Here is an 8,957-nt window from a genome sequence, read left to right as displayed (position 1 = left end):
TGATAATGATCAAATATTATTAAAAATAATTAATTACAAAATTATTAATTTGATTTTAATTCATATATGTTAATTGAAATGATTTTGTCGTGCAGGTTTTTGCCATTGAGCCGAAAAGAAAAGAAAAATTGCAAGCCCAATAAAATTGCAAACATTCGGCCTTGGTTAAAATGTTTAAGTGACTTGGCTGAAACCAACTAGCTTGGTCCGAAATGAAGAAAAGAGAGAAAGCAAATGTTTTGCTTCATGCTTTTTGCTTCCAATGGATTCCACCTTTCAAGTAGTAATAGATTTCAAATTTAATTAATTTGAATTAACTTGCATTGGAACCATGAGAGAGAAATTACAATTGATTTGATTGATTGCCTTAATGAGGCACGCTACTCAGCAAAGGAAAGTGGAAAAACTTAATTCACTATAATTCTCTCTCTTTGTTGTATTGATTATTGTTCAAATTTTCTCTCTCTACTCTCTCTTCTCACTCTCGGTCACTTCTCAGGAAAATATGGAAGTTATGGCAAGCTACCGTAGAGAAGAAGAAGCAAGTAACAAGACCATTGTAATGATGGCACGAAAAAGAAAACAAAAAGTATGTTGTGGTTGAGATCTTCACCAAAATAAGGTAAGATTTGGTGAAATAAGCTCATGCTCTCCATACCAAAAATGGAAGAAGAAGATCTTGGTCAGAGGAAGAAGATCTCAGAGGCATGGCTCTCTGCTTTGTGTTTACTCATCACAGAAGGTAGCTAGGGAGGCTACGTGAAAGAGGAAGCAAAAGTGGAGCAGGAGGAGCTGTCATGCATCAAGAACGCATCAAGGGTTAGGAGTCCTTCTTGGAGTGCAAGTCAAGAGGGATGGCTCGGATTGATGAAGCTTGGTGTAAAAGGAAGACTCAGAGGTAATTGCATGTTGGTTATAGCATTCGGTTATCTCTCCTCTCTCTCTTGCCGAACCGTTTCAATCGTGGAGGCTTCCCCTTCTATAAATAAGGGAGAACAGCAGGGTTGAAGCAAGGAAAAGGGTGAAAGCACAGTGTTCACATAGCTACCTAAGCTAACAGAAGTTCTTCTCCTTCAATGTTCTTCATTTTGTAATTTTCTGTTTAATTTTGTCTGTCTTGAGTCTCATGGAAAAAGGCAAACAGTGAGGTTTGTAAGAAAAAGCCATAGAGCGAAAAAAGGCAGAGTGCACAAAATTAAAAGAAAAATTCATAGATGTCCTTAGAGGTCCGTAGTACATCTGTGTTGTGTTTCATGATTCTGTGGGAATCCCCTTACAAGTTGGGTTAGCACTTAGCAGTTGAAAGCTTGACAGTGACCAAGTCAAGTTCAGGATTGGGGATTAGACTCTAAACTTGTCCCGGATAGGAAGGGTAGTTCCTAGGGAGAATTGGTGTTTGTAATTAAGGATGATTATAGTGAAATTCCATCATTGTTGTGATGGAGACTGGATATAGGCTGCATTGCACTTTGCAGCTGAACCAGGATATATCTGGGTGTAATTTTCCCTCTCTTCTACTCCATTTCATATTCTACTGCGCAGGAGACAAAACTGAAAAATATCTCCTGACTGGTCATGAGACAAAACGAAAAAGTCTCTTGACTAGGCACGAGACAAAAACAAAAATATCTTCTCAAGTGTTCTAAAGGACAACAAGAATTACTAAACAGAAAAGGGGGCTAAGATTCAACTCTCATCCTCTTAGCCACTGATAAATCATCAATACTATATATTACACCTTAAAATTATATATATCAATGAACTTAAAATTACAACTTCTTTGTTTTTAATATTGCTCCTTGTATGTATATATTACACACAATTAAATAAATAATAACTTTAACATATAATTTCATATCAATTTTTAATAAATTTTTAAAAAAATGTACTTTTATATACTCTCGTTAACTCTTTAGATATTTTAAAATATTAATAGTTAGGAATATTATTTAATAATATCCTTTCTTTTTCAAAATACAATTAAATTATAAATATTCAAATCATATTTTCTAGAAGATTTTAAATACATACTATTTGTAATTAGATTAAACTTTAAATGTATAATATTTTGGTGCGTGAAATTTAACTTACTTAGATATTGTTTAAGAAATAATGTCTTAAAATTACAGTGTGGACTTTTAAAAATTTCAACTAATTCAAAATGGCAGGAATTTGAGAAAAGAGAAGAAGAGAAGTATATAAAGCTGCCTTTAAAATTTATTGTTTGTGTATTGTGTTTGGATACGATGTACAAGACACTAATGTAATGTTTAATATTATGTTTGGATATATATGAACAAGACTAAAATATTATATGAAATGACTAAAATAACCACATGATTCTAAATTTTCTACATCAAGTACAAATTAATTTAATAAAGAATGAGAGTACGTAAGAGTACAGACGAAACTTAAAAAAAATATTTGAAGAGACAAAAAATTTTAATAAAAAAATATATAATAGTATTTATATTAAAATAAAAATTATAAATATATTTATTTTATTTTTAAATTTATTATTAATATGTAGGAATACATATGGTTAAGATTAATAAAATAATAGATCTGAGTTTGATTAATAAAAAATTTTGTTTGGGTTAATAAGCTAAATTAATTTTAAATAAAAAATCAATTTTAAAAAAGAATCCGTTTTTACATTAAAAAAATTAGTTTTTGCACATAAAAATTAATTTTTATTTAAAAAATTAATTTTTTTTATCTAAAAACTGATTTTTCTTTAAATTATATAAAATCAATTACAACTTATAAATTATTTTTTAGCATTTTAAAAGATCAATTTTACCTTTAATAATATTTATCTTTCAAAAGTTTCAAGATTAATTATAGAAAAAATAAGAAGGGATAATAGTGGAATAATAAAAAATATCTATGGAAAAAAAGGAAAACAAAATTTATAAAAAAGTCCGTGTTCACTCTTCTAAATCCCGTGTCCATCATTGTTCTTCGTAAAAAAGTGGACACAAAAATATAAAAAACTGTCTTGGAGACAATGTGTTCCGTATCCATATCTCTACTTCCAAATATATTTTAAATATGTACTGTCCATGTCTCTGTGTCCTGTCTCCAAAAACAAACGCTACTTAAAGTATTTAAAATTGTCAATCAAAATTTGAAACGATAGTATACATATAAAAGAGAGAAAAAACTAAAATTATAAAATAAAGAAAATAAAATATAATAAAAGATTATTTTGTCTCTAAAAATAAACGCAATAAAATATAATAAAAAGTTATTTTAAATGCCATAATTTAAAATTTTTTTATTTAAATTAAATAAATATAAAATTTACAAAAATACATAAATTCTAGAATAATTACGTAAATATATAATTTATCACGTCTCAAATATCGAAGCATGGTTAAAAAATGAGTAGATATGGAATGCTCAGATTTTGGGTTGTGTCATAATAGGCAAATGGATACTGAATACTCTAAATATATGTAAAAAATTCGGTACCGAAATATACACAAATCTCTTATTGAAAACTGAGTATTTGAGGTCAATGAATTATAGTTTAAATAGCATCGTTTTTCTATACTTACTTAAGAGGTGGCAGATTTAAATATTTTTATTTTTAATAAAAAAATTGAGTATCTGAGATATGTTGTTGTGATAAAAATATGGTATTTCAATATTTTTTTATTTTTAAATTTTTACATAAAAATTGAAAATAATATCCAAAAATATATAATTTGTTATTATTATTTTCTTATAAAATTTTAAAATAAAAAATAAAAATATAAACTAATTAATATATCATATTATTTTTATGGTATATTTAAAATTATTCTTTTTAAAAGAAATAAATTTGACGAATAAAAAAATGTAAAATAAAAAATTAATTACAATGTTTAAATCTTTCAGAAAATAAAGCCTAAAAAATTATAGCATTTTTTGGCTGTAACGGCAATGCACATGCATTTTGAATGGCTGGAAAACTTTTCACAGACATAGTTGAAAGTGGAATGAGATTGTTGGGCATGACGATTTATGGGAAAAGCTCTTGTTAGGACAATGCTACAATCATAGATTGGTGGCGCTAGAAGATCAAAGTCAAACATTAAGAAATACGAGGATTCATTGGATGTGAAGAAGGAAGAAAAGTTAACAAGGTAATGTTAAATAGACAATGATATTTTTGAACAATATAAACAATTACTAATAAAATAAAAATATATTATATCTTTAAATTATTTATTTAAATTTTAATATTAGAATAACCATTCGCACACTTAATAAAACAAACATTCGATACATTCATTATTCACTAATATTGTTGGTTACCTATACTTTTTTAAATTTAAATATGGATGATATTTTTAAGATACTATTTGGACACTAACATTAGATAACGACCACCATAGTACCATGTTTTGTCCTCCTAAAAAAAATCCCTAAAAAGGTGATATTTTTGAAACAATTAAATGATAGTTGTTGTCGAAATTTTTTGACATTAAAAAAAAGTTGTGTATAGAAACTTCAATTGATCATACTGCACGGACGATTATTTTTTTTTTGAAAAGAAAGAGCTCAACACAATACAATGGAGCAGTCAAACAACCAAATCAAAGAAATATAGTAACAATAAAAGAAGTCCTTTGTCATCTCCGGCATTGTCCTCAACAACTAAAGGGGTCTACACCTCTCCACTCGTTGTGGCTCAACACAGTCATGTGAGTGATATCTTCAACACTTTTGCTCTAATACCAGATGATAGGGAATGGCTTGGGGGTTAGGGGTTATATCATAATAGATAAAGGATTATTCAGTAAAAAGGGGACAAGAAAATAATGACATCAAGAAGAGGAATTTATTGGCATAAAGAGACATAACGGAAACATAAAAGATAGATAAAGGATAGATAAATGAGTTTTTTCTACTAGACCTCTAAGACACCTGTTCTTAGCAACCTAGGTCATCGGAAAGGATTCCCTACTAGACCTTCAAAGAACCTGTCCTTGACAACCTAGATCAGAGGAACGAAAGCTGAAAGAAACCACCACGCAGATCACCTTAGTGTTGCATCCTCCAATCTTCCTCATGCAACAAGCGAAGCAATCGCCTATTTCAGTGAGAAGTTGAATGGGGCCCGTCTCAACTACTCAACTTATGATAAAGAGCTTTATGCCTTGGTGTGAGCTTTGGAAGTGTGGCAGCATTATTTGCTACCTAAGGAATTTGTGGTACATGCTGACCATGAATCCCTCAAACACTTGAAGGGTCAAGGGAAGCTGAACAAGAGACATGCAAAATGGATATGTAATCGCCTATAAACAAGGTAAAGAGAATGTGGTTGCTGATGTATTATCTAGAAGGTATTCTTTAATCACAATCCTTACTTCTAAACTGTTAGATTTTGAGTGTATGAAAGAATTGTATGCAACTGATTCTGCTTTTGCCTCTATCTATGCTGCATGTGAACATGGTGCATATAACAAATTCTATAAGCATGATGGCTTTCTTTTTCCATATGCAAAAAAGGATTCTCGGTTGAAAATTTCTGCATTTAAAGGGGGGAAGAATCGTGAGGCTTATTTCGAATGGAAAAGAAAGGTAGAGTCGATTTTTGCAAATTGCATCTTTTCAGAGGAAAAGAAGGTTCGACTGGTGCAAGCCAATTTTTTCGATAATGCCCGTATATGGTGGATTGAATTAGGAAGATCTAGAAGACGGTACGGAAAGCGCCCAATTAGCAGTTGGGAGAAGATGAAGAAAATCATGAGGAGGCAATTTGTGCCATCATCATACCACAATACATTTTTTGAAAAATTTTTAACGTTACAACAAGGCTCACAATAAGTGATGGAGTACCACAAGGAGTTTCTATATTTGCTGTACATGGCTAATATTAGAAGGAGTCCTGAGATTCTTAAGGACCGATTTTTGTTTGGATTACGTGAAGAACTTGCAGATGAAGTCCAACGTTACCGTTTCACAACTATGGACAATTTGGTCAAATTGGCCATTGACTGGGAGCAGGTGCAACAAATGATAGCTCGCTATAACAAGAGGAATTTTTCTACGCCTATCTTTCATTCTTCTTCAAAGCCAGCGGTGGAAGAATTTGCTAAGTATACTGTAGAGGGTGATGTGTCCTTGGAGGATTCAACAGTGCAGAATTTCTCAACTGGGTCCTTGGGATGTGAGCAATTTGAAAAATATGAGAGAAAAGAAATTGAGAAAGAGATTGAGTGTTTGAGTGAAAAGAATCCATGTTTGATTGAAAACGAGAGTTTTGAGAGAAAAGATGAGAATAGTGAGCGAGAGGAGTCAATGAGCGAAAAAGAAACTGAGTTCAATAAACACACTTATGAGAGAGATCTAGAAAGTTCTAGCTTAGACAAGAGTGCATTAGTCTCATTGAAATCCACAGAGTCCTTAGTTTCTCATACATCTAACCATGATATTCCTAGTGTTTTTATATCCACTTTTTCAGGCGTTGTAGATTCACTGGTCAATTATGGAGGCATTAATATGGATGAAAAGGAAGATAGACAACTTGTACACTTTGGACAAGATGGTGATAGCATGGTTGGAAAGATTGAACTTGCACACATGAAGGACATAGCCACCATTCAGTGGGTAGAGAAAAGTCATCAAACCATGGTATTTGAACCCGGAGATTGGATTTGGATTCCTTGGAGGAAAAAGAGCTTCTCAATCAAGATTTGAGGACGAATCTTTTTGAAGAGGGAGAGAATGATACGTGGTCAGGAGGACATTTTCGTCATCTTAGAGTTAAGGGATGGAATGATAATCTTGTCATAGTCAAGAATCTGAATTCTAGAAGAATTGTGTCATGCCAATCTTGGAGCCCATCTTAAAAATAGTGGTGTTGAGAGGGCAACAATTCATAAGTACCATTGGGCTAAGGCAAGACAACAAGAAGTCCAATAAAACTTTTCGAATTCAATGAGAGACAAATTTTATTAATTTTTGAATTTTAGTCATTTATTTTTAATTTTTTGTGCGGTTAGAGTTTGTTAGAAAATTTAATTTACTTTTGATTTGCTTAGTAGTATTTTTAGAGATTTTAAATTTAAATCAAATCTGATCTAATCTTATTAGACGATAAATAGATATCTAATTTTTGTTTATTTAATTTACAACTATTAATTAATTTGATTATAATTTTTACAAATTTTCACCCCTTTTTTTTTTTCTTATGGCAACTTAAGTTCATAAACTCGATAAGTTTAATTTAAAATAGTACTAAATTCCGGCGTCAAAAAAGACTTCCAGAGAAGCAGAGAATGACATTAGAGAGATAAGGTTGAGGAAAAAAGAAACTAACCACATGTTTTTATGAATAGCGCAATGTGCTGTTATCAGAAAGAGAGTGGAATTGAAGAACATGATGGCTACTGATGCAGAAGAAAATCAAGTAGAACACGACTCTTGTTATGACAGGCAAATAACATTACACCCGCGAGGTTTCTAGATACCATGAATTAAGTTCTTAATTGAATAAAGAAATTTTATTGAAAACAGAGTGAAACATGGTGGAAGTAGATCATGAAGATGGAGGTTATGATAGGAACAAGGAATTAAAGCTTCTTGATGAAACAAAAGCAGGTGTGAAGGGTCTTGTTGATGCTGGTTTGACTAAGTTACCAAAGATATTCGTTCATGATAACCATAAAGTCAACATTTCTTCTTCTTCTTTTTCTGCTACCAATGTTAGTATTCCAGTTATTGATTTGGGATCACTACACGAAGAAGGTAATTCACGCCATGAGATCGTTCAGAAAGTCAAAGATGCGGGTGAAAAATGGGGGTTCTTTCAAGTGGTCAACCATAAAATTCCACAGAGTGTTTTGGATGAAATGCTTGATGGGGTGCGTAAATTTCATGAGCAAGATGCTAAGGTGAAGAGAGAATTCTATTCACGTGATATTACAAAGAGAGTGTTCTACAACACCAACATCAATTTTTCTACTTCAGAGGTTAATTGGAGGGACACCCTCTATTGTTTATTGGCACCAGGGCCTCTTGACCCTCACCAACTCCCTTCAATTTGCAGGTGAGTAGAACTCTAGCTTGGTTTAGATTGGTAGAGGCTCACTAATTTGGATTAGTTAAGTGATTAATTTATTCGTTCGTTTAAACAAGTATCGAGAAGTTTAAATCTTACATTGTGTATGCAGTAACCATTTATTGGCTGCAAACCCTTAAATAAAACTCTTATTTCGGATGGATTAGTTCTTGACGTACCGAATTAGAGAGATATCGTGAAAAATTTTAAAATATAAATAATAATAAAAATTATTAGAAAATTTGATATATTTTTGACTATTAACTTTTTATAAAAATAACTCTACATAAATTTTTGTCTATTAATTTAACTAAATTATATAAGAGCTATTTCTTTTCTTTAAGTAAGGTGATGGATTTGATTTTTGTTTAGAAGAAGCTAATTAGCTTTCTATTTCATTTTTTATATTTTTATTATTTAAAATTTTGTATAAAAAAAATGTTAAAGAAGAGAAAATAAATTTTGAAAGATAAAAACACAAACCAAAAATGTGAAAATTATTTGTTTCCATGACGTGCGAGATTAATTTGTTTGCAGGGATGTAATAATTGAGTACTTAGATCATCTTAAGAAATTGGCACTGACGCTGTTAGAATTGCTTTCGGAGGCATTAGGCCTAGAAGGCAATTACCTCAAGAACATAGATTGTGCTGAAGGGATTTTCATGGTTGGAAATTATTACCCTCCTTGCCCTGAGCCTGAACTCACTTGGGGGTTAAGTTCTCATACAGATATGGGGTTTGTAACTATTCTTCTACAAGACCAAGTTGGTGGACTTCAAGTCTTTCATGAAAACCAATGATTTGATATCACTCCCTCTCCTGGTGCTTTCATCATTAACCTTGGTGACATGATGCAGGTGATCATAATTTTATCATTCTTTTTGTTAGTGATTTATATC

At 31.3% G+C, this 8,957-nt stretch overlaps 1 pseudogene; it reads left to right on the top strand.

Annotated features, from left to right (window-relative positions):
• Positions 7,178–8,957, top strand: part of LOC107619715 — a 2,465-nt pseudogene continuing 685 nt past the window's right edge.

The sequence above is a fragment of the Arachis ipaensis genome, chromosome B09 (genome assembly GCF_000816755.2).
Source record: "Arachis ipaensis cultivar K30076 chromosome B09, Araip1.1, whole genome shotgun sequence".
Taxonomy (NCBI): domain Eukaryota; kingdom Viridiplantae; phylum Streptophyta; class Magnoliopsida; order Fabales; family Fabaceae; genus Arachis; species Arachis ipaensis.
The sequence above is the reverse complement of the archived record's forward strand: the minus strand, read 5'-3'. Positions and strand labels throughout refer to the sequence as shown.